Genomic DNA, 8,602 nt, shown 5'->3' on the forward strand with positions numbered 1-8,602 from the left:
ATAGATAGATAGATAGATAGATAGATAGATAGATAGATAGATAGATAGATAGATAGATAGATAGATAGATAGATAGATAGATAGATAGATAGATAGATAGATAGATACTTTATTTATCCCGAAGGAAATTTAGGCATCCAGCAGCAACAACACACTACAATAAGAAACATACTCAGACAAATCAAAAATCAGAAGAAAATATATAAGGCTATAAAAACCTACCTATACAAGGTAAGGATCTGCCTGTAAACGGAGCAGTGCAGTGGATGTTGCTAATGGTCATTAAATAATTAAATAATTAACAGAGTAAAGTGCAATGTGCATGTTATGCGGATGACACGCAGCTCTTCATTTCAGCCAAACCTGACGACAGAGTGAGATTAAAGAAAATTGAGCGTTGTGTAAAAGATGTGAAATTGTGAATGTCGCACAACTTTCTCCTATTAAATAGTGATAAAACAGAAGTTCTCCTATTAGGCCCCAAAGCTGCTAGAAGTAAATTATCAGACTTAATGCTAAATCTGGCCGACTTCTCCGTCACCTCTGGTTCAGCAGCTAAAAATCTTGGAGTTATTATAGATTCAGATCTAGCATTCGATAAACACATTTCTAATGTTACTAGATCAGCTTTTCTACACCTTCGTAATATTGCCAAGCTAAGAAATGCCCTATCACTGCATGATGCAGAAAAATTTGTACATGCCTTCATTACCTCAAGGCTTGATTATTGTAATGCGCTACTGTCTGGATGTTCCTGCAGTAACTTAAATAAACTTCAGCTAGTTCAAAATGCTGCAGCCAGGGTCCTCACTAAAACTAGAAAATTTGACCATATTAGTCCAGTCCTGTCAGCAATGCACTGGCTTCCAGTCCAATTCTGCATAGACTATAAAATTCTCCTGTTAACGTATAAAGCCCTACACGGGCTCGCTCCTGAGTATTTACGAGACCTCATCTCCTATTATGAACCACCGCGATTACTTAGATCTCAGGGTGCTGGTTTCTTAGTAGTTCCTAAAATTCAGAGGAGCTCTGCAGGAGGAAGAGCTTTCTCTTATAAAGCTCCTCAACTCTGGAATAATCTCCCAGAATATGTTCGGGACTCAGACACAGTCTCAATCTTTAAGTCTAGACTGAAAACTTACTTGTTTAGTTTAGCTTTTGGTAATTAATGTTTCTCCCTTTAGATAAGGCTGCAGATCCAGGGGTTCATGGACAGAGGGAATTGTGGGTAAACTGAGATGCTGGTGCTGTTGTTCTCCCACTGCACACGGTCACTCAGGTTTGTGGACGGTGGAGTGGGTGGATGCCAGTGTTTCAGGGAGCCTCCATGTCTATGTTACCTTCTGGCTCTCTGCCTTTAGTTAGGCTGTTTTATTTAGATCTGAGTCATTAGCCACATTCTGATAATATTTTATATTCTCCGTTTTACATAAATCCAGTCAAAACTAGTTTCATCTCTCTGCCTTCCTCCGAGTTACTGACTGCCCACCTTTTTGACCCAATACCGATGGATGTTGGACCCTCAGGCTCTCATGTCCCCTGTCTGGCCAGACTGGAAGTTTCTGAAGTCAGCTCTTCTCCATCCACCACCACAGATCAGCTGCTCATCATCCATCTTACTCTATAAGCCATTAGTGTTGCTGCTATACTCCTGAATGTATAAAACCTATGTGGATGTATAAGTAATTAATTTAAAAGCTGTTTGACCAGTGGTAGGATGGTCCCCCTTAAATGTGAGTCTTGGTCCTCCCAAGGTTTCTTCCTCCTCCTGCAGCTCTGAGGGAGTTTTTCCTTGCCTCCGCGCTCACTGGGGGTTCTGTATTATGTATATTCTATGTTTAATGTTTTGCCTGATTCTTTGTCCTGTAATCATGTTTCTGTAAAGCTGCTTTGTGCCAACACCAGTTGTAAGAAGCGCTATACAAATAAATTTGATTTGATTTGATGATGATTTTCATAAACACCTCACTCACACATCAATAGCAATCTGCTGGAAATCAAAGTAAGATCTAACACTGACTATTTACCACTCTTTATATCTATTCTCGTCTTTTTGCCACCATTAAATCACACAAAATTTCTATCATTCAACATCTCCTTTCCACAATGTACTATGGGCATTGAAATCTTCACACCAAATGACATTAACTTTGTTCTGATCTTCAATCTTCCCTAAATCATTACAGTCAAATTGCCAACACAGATTATAAAAAATGTATTATCACTATTTTCGTGTCCTTCGCCCATACCTCCACCACAACGTATTCCTGATTCTTCCCTATTCTGAATATTCTGTAAGGTATTCCCTTCTTTATACAGGTTGCACATCCTCCCCTATTCCCTTGTTTCCTGTCACACCTCACACTCATATAACCGTATCCACAAAATCCATCCTAGGCTTCAACCAGGTTTCTTGAATACATATAATTGTCATGGTGAGCACAGAATTGCGGACACGTGCAGATACTGATAAAACAGAATTTATTTATTCTATTTATTTATACTAATTTATTATAAAATAAACAGATGTAAACGTAGTCGATACAGAAAAATGGGTAATCACCAGTAAGCAGAGCAATGAAGACAAAACCATACCATAAACGAGAAACAGTCCAGAGTTCATACACGAGAGATCCAATGTCAGAGGTAATCCAAGAGGCAGTAGTGAAAACACAGTCCGGGTAATACACAGGCAATCCAATATCAGAGGCAAAGGCAATAATCGGCGTTGAGAAAACAAAAGCAAGGTCATACACAAGATAAACTGAGACAAGAGATAAAGTAACGCTTTGTAAAGAGGAGAACCTACAATATGCGGCGTGGGTGTGTGTGTGGAGTGCTCTTATATAGTGCCAGTAATCAGTATTCAGGACTTCCTGGAGGAAGCAGGTGAGGTGTCACGTGATCAGGTGAGTGCGTGATGTCAGCGGGTGGTGCATTCTGGGTAGTGTAGTTGTTGACCTGAGAACCTCCGTTAGAGCTGGGTGTGGAAGGGACAGAGGAGCTAACAGCACCAGACGTGACAATAATATCTGGTTTCTCACCTCTACTATCAATAAAATACTTAAAATCCTGTCCATTTGCCAGCACACTTCTCGCATTCCATTATAAAATTATCCTATCATTAGGATAATTCTAGACTATACCCCTCATGACTTGGTTGAGCACTGAGTCCATCTTGTATCTCTTCCTATTCTAAGCCCTTGTAACGCCAGACAGATAGGATTGACGCTTGCCGAGTAAAAGGTAAAGACTGGTTTATTTACAGAGTAGTAAACAGGATAATACAGCCAGAGAACAGGTTGAACACCACTCACAGCGTACACAGGAGACGTAGTACAGAAAACAGTCCAAGATCCAAAGCCAGAAAGACAGTCCAATAAATCCGATAAGGGCAAAGACAAAAGGCAAAATCCGTGTTATAACAAAAGGCAAACAGAAAAAAGCTGGGAAAAACGCTCAGTACGCAACATGAGTCGACAATACCTCTCAAAGTACATATGCCAACAGAATCCTATATATAAAAAACATAGAATTACTATGAATCCTTTGATGTCCTTTCACCAGATCAGACGCGCACCCGGAGCCGAATCATGATCACCCTGCGTCCTGTGCTCCAAGATACCCCATACCATCACTTCTTTACCACAGAAAAATACACCTTACCCAGAGCCTTCAGCAATTAACTATAAAAATAAAATATACTTAAAAATCTGCAGAAAATTGATAAGGATTTAAATTTATGTTCAGTACACAAACTTAATAACTGTAAATATAATAAATGCTTAATATAGCAGATATAGGCATTCTGCTGTTTAATTTTTTTAACAGATGCTTATTCTCACCCAAATGCTGGAGTTTTATAAATAAAAAAAATTAAAGGGTAAAGCACTTTTTCAGTATATCATTTTCACTTATTTTATTTTAATGTTAAAAAATTTTAAAAGCAAAAATTCAAGTTTTAAAAATTCAATTAAAATAAATTCAGGTTGCTCAAATTCAACCTGTCAAATTCGACTGCTAAAATTCAACGTTCAAAATTCACTGTCAACGGCTGTATTCGGAATGGCATACTACATACTACTCGCGTACGAAATCTGCCTAAAGCTAGTATGCAGTACACAGTATGCGACCAAACTGAGAATCTGTAGTGCACTACAGGTACCCGGATGGTGTACTACTCCGCTCCGATTCCGCAGTGTGCATGGGGAGCTATCTTCGCGGTGTACTGCATCCCAACATGCATTGCGACTGGCTTCTCCAGCTCGCTTCAGAAAAAAAAAACAAGATGGAGGCAAGTGCGAGAGAATTATGGAAATATATATATTTTTTAATTAAGGGAATTATTTTGGAAAGTATTGGCTCACCGCGGCCGGGACCCTCCGCTGCCACGGCCGAGCGTTCTCCGCGTCCGGGACCCTCCGCTGCCACGGCCGAGCGTTCTCCGCGTCCGGGACCCTCCGCTGTGTGCTGCCTTAATGTAGTAAATAATTACCTCAGTTTTAATTAATTATTCTGTTATTTTAATAAATAATTCCCTCAGTTTTAATAAATTATTTTGTTAATTTAATAAATAATTCCCTTCGTTTAATAAATCGTTCTGTTGATTTAATAAATAATTCCCTCAGTTTTAATAAATTATTTTGTTAATTTAATAAATAATTCCCTTTGTTTAATAAATCGTTCTGTTGATTTAATAAATAATTCCCTCAGTTTTAATACATATTTTTCTTTTAAATAAGGGAATGATTTGAATACAAATTAATAAAATTGTTTCACTTGTGCAACGTGTCTCATTTCTTTTATTGTTGAGAATATGTAAATATGAATGAGAGTTTGTTTAAATGTGTTGTTCTTGTTGGTATTTACATAGATGAAAATAGTAATCTACTAAAATAAATAGGAAAACATATTTAACTGGAACATACTTGGGTTGTGGGGGCTGCTGCTAAATGGTTGTTAGAATTGGGTTAACTGCACTTACATTAAACTCTAAAATAAAAGCAGCAATTGCTGTTCTGGACAGTATGCAGATCTCATTAGTTTTAATAATGAAAAGGTAGGACATTTTTCATGTTCTTTCTGTTTACAACTCACTCTGAGGAATTCAGGGCACTACAGAGCACTGACTGGTGTGTCACAGCAGGACCGTGTAGGGTACTACAATCAAAAGTACCGAATACAGTACCGAATACTACATACTGGGCAGTGTGTAGTATGCAGTACATACTAGTGCAGTATGCAGTACACAGTATAGTAGTATGCCATTCCGAATACAGCCAACATCCGGGATGTCATTCCCCGATCTGTACCCCCTGCCCGATTTGTGCCGTGCATGCGCACTGCAAACTGAGCGAGATGAGCAGGGGCACAGATCGGGTAGGTAATGCCAAGGTGTACTTCCGCCCACACTGTCGCAAACAGCTCGTACACTGTGGTGTCAAAATTAAGGATTTTAAGTTTTACAGAGCTGTGCAGAGTACATTTTCGTTAAATTCAGCATTCACGCCATCCTCCAACGAAGGAATGGGCAAGGAAAGTGTGTGTGTGTGTGTGTGTGCGTGTGTGTGTGTGTTGAGAGAGATATTTGTTCGCTCTCATGCTTTTTCTGAGAGTAAAATAAACTGATATTTTGATGAATGTGTTGTACCTGTTATTTATAATAATTTGCTGTGTATTTTAAGAATAAAAAGAATTTTTAAATGTGAAGTAATTTACAGACTTGGTATATGTAACAAAAAATAAATAAAAACACCGCAGGCTCACACATTTTAACAGATTATTTTCGATTTTTAATTATTTTAAACACCTATCTGTCTATCTAGAATTCAGAAAACGGAAGTTAAGCTTGATCAGCGATCTCACAGCGCCGACAACTGTTGACAGCCGTGGCTGCCCGATCTGCGCCCCCTGCTCAGTGTGCAGTGCGCATGCGCGGCACAAATCGGGCAGGGGGTACAGATCGGGGAGTGACACGGGACACACAGGATGAGCAATCGATTCAGTCTTCAATCGAGCCAACAACCAGCCAATCACATCACGCTCCGAAGATCACGTGACAGGTAGCGCCTCACGGCTCAGAGCCGCTCAACGCGAGTCACAGCCCCCTCCGCTGCTGCTCTCGAGTAGGTGAGTGTAAAACAGCTGAAAACAGGGCATTTACCTCACCACTGTGGCCATGTAATATCACTTAAACGGCGTAGAAATCCTCACTTTAACCACGGTTTGCTCTGTGGTTTGTAAACATATTAAATTAAGATAGATATCCAGATATACCTTGTTAAACTAACTAACTAAATAAATAAAGCTCCTCTGTTCATTTCAGAAAGAGCTTCAAACACGAACACTAGATCAATTATTTATAAATATAGCCAGACTGTGTGGAAGATAATTACTACTGTAGAATCTGAGATAGTAACTTAGTTAGCTAAATTATAGCTACCTATCTTGCTAGTTAGCTGTGGGACTGTGTGATTATAGACAAGATACTACCTAGTTAGCTGTTTGTTTAGCAATACCTTATTTACACTTTGCTGCAAAGTATTTTGCTTAGTGTACTGGCCACTGTCTAAATAAATATATTGAGCTATATTACACTTACTGTACCCCTCTCAGGCTGGTCCTCTCATTAAATAAAGGAGATTTATTACAGTTACTATATACCTCTCAGGCTGGTAACTAGGTCTAGATGTATGTGTGGGCATTATCTAATTTGTAATCAGTGCAATATTTATTAGTGATGTCTTTTATACATTTTTATTTATATTTAGGTCATGTTAATAAATGAGAATCAAATATTGCAACCCATGAGAGAGTATTATTAGTAATATTTATTAAATGTTTTATGTTAATAATAATTATCACATTTTGTAAATGCTGTCGCTAAAAGTGAATCTGATGTTTTTTATTTAAGGTTGAAAAGAAGATGGAGAAGTTTCAGCTTGCAGCTATGAAGAGTTCACCACGAAAAGAAGGAAGTCAAAGAATACAAAGATCTGTCCATATTCTGAAGTCACCACTTGAAGATTTTATGCAGAATTATTTGGATTATGAATAGGAACCACATTATTTGCAACAGCTTTTATTATTTATACAAACAAGATGAACATGATATGATGTGCCAGAATATAGGGAGGCTGCCTAAAACATACAAAAAAAAATACAGAACACATGTAAACAACTAAAGAAAAACAGAACATGGCACATGTAAATAAATCAAATAAACACAGCACAGACTGCATGAAATTGGATTTCTTTATTTGTTCTTTAAAAGTTTGGAGAAAGGAAACCTGTGGAATACAAAAGAAAGTTACTATCTCAGATTCTACAGTAGTAATTATCTTCCACACAGTCTGGCTGTATTTATAAATAATTGATCTAGTGTTCGTGTTTGAAGCTCTTTCTGAAATGAACAGAGGAGCTTTATTTAGTTAGTTAGTTAGTTTAACAAGGTATATCTGGATATCTATCTTAATTTAATATGTTTACAAACCACAGCGCAAACCCTGGTTAAAGTGAGGATTTCTACGCCGTTTAAGTGATATTACATGGCCACAGTGGTGAGGTAAATGCCCTGTTTTCAGCTGTTTTACACTCACCTACTCGAGAGCAGCAGCGGAGGGGGCTGTGACTCGCGTTGAGCGGCTCTGAGCCGTGAGGCGCTACCTGTCACGTGATCTTCGGAGCGTGATGTGATTGGCTGGTTGTTGGCTCGATTGAAGACTGAATCGATTGCTCATCCTGTGTGTCCCGGATGTTGACAGCGAATTTTGAGCGTTGTATTTTAGCAGTCGAATTTGACAGGTCGAATTTGAGCAACCTGAATTTATTTTAATTGAATTTTTTAAACTTGAATTTTTACTTTTGAATTTTTTAACATTAAAATAAAATAAGTGAAAATGATATACTGAAAAATTAAAGTGTTTAATTCAGAGGCAAAAAAAATCACATGCAATAATTCAATGTAAAATAATTCAGTGCTAAAAATTCAAGTGCTTTTAAAATTCAAAATCTGGTGACACTGTTTTACTTCCATACCGTCAGCGCTTCTCCTGTCTCCAACCACAATACCCAGAACTCACCACACCATGACATCACGCACACACCTGTTCGACTGACGCACCACCTGACTCTTCCAGGAAGTCCGGAGTACTAATCACCAGCACTGTTTAAGGACCACGCTCACACCTCGCCGAGTAATTGTTTGGTTTAGCTGCATTACAAAGCGCTTCCTTGCCATTGTTTGATCATTCCGCGTATGATCCTTTTTCCGTTTTTCCGACCTTGATTTTTGCCTTCGCCCTCTTATTGGATTTACCGCGTGTATGACCTGGACTGTGCTTATCACTCTGCTTTTTGCCTTTGCCCTGTGTGTTGGATTTACTCTTGTGTATTACCTGGATTGTGTTAACGACTCTGATTTTTGCCTGCTCCTTTTCACCGCCTGCCTGTGTATGAACTCCAGACTGTTTCCCGTTGATGGTATGGTTTCTCCCTCTTATCCTTCTGTGGTTTTGTACCTGCTTGTGCTCATCACCCCTGTTACTACTAAGCCTTTTAAGCCTCTCTCTCTTTCTCTCTCTCTCTTCTGCAGTGCAGA

At 38.7% G+C, this 8,602-nt stretch overlaps 1 long non-coding RNA gene across 1 annotated transcript; it reads left to right on the forward strand.

Moving 5' to 3' along the window:
* The first annotated feature begins 5,626 nt into the window (after window positions 1-5,626).
* LOC111191882 (uncharacterized) lies at window positions 5,627-7,248 on the forward strand. Its single transcript, XR_002649715.2, has 2 exons — window positions 5,627-6,132; window positions 6,917-7,248. It is a non-coding gene; the product is annotated as an uncharacterized LOC111191882 (long non-coding RNA).
* Window positions 7,249-8,602: the final 1,354 nt, after the last annotated feature.

This window comes from Astyanax mexicanus, chromosome 19, assembly GCF_023375975.1.
Source record: "Astyanax mexicanus isolate ESR-SI-001 chromosome 19, AstMex3_surface, whole genome shotgun sequence".
Lineage (NCBI taxonomy): Eukaryota > Metazoa > Chordata > Actinopteri > Characiformes > Acestrorhamphidae > Astyanax > Astyanax mexicanus.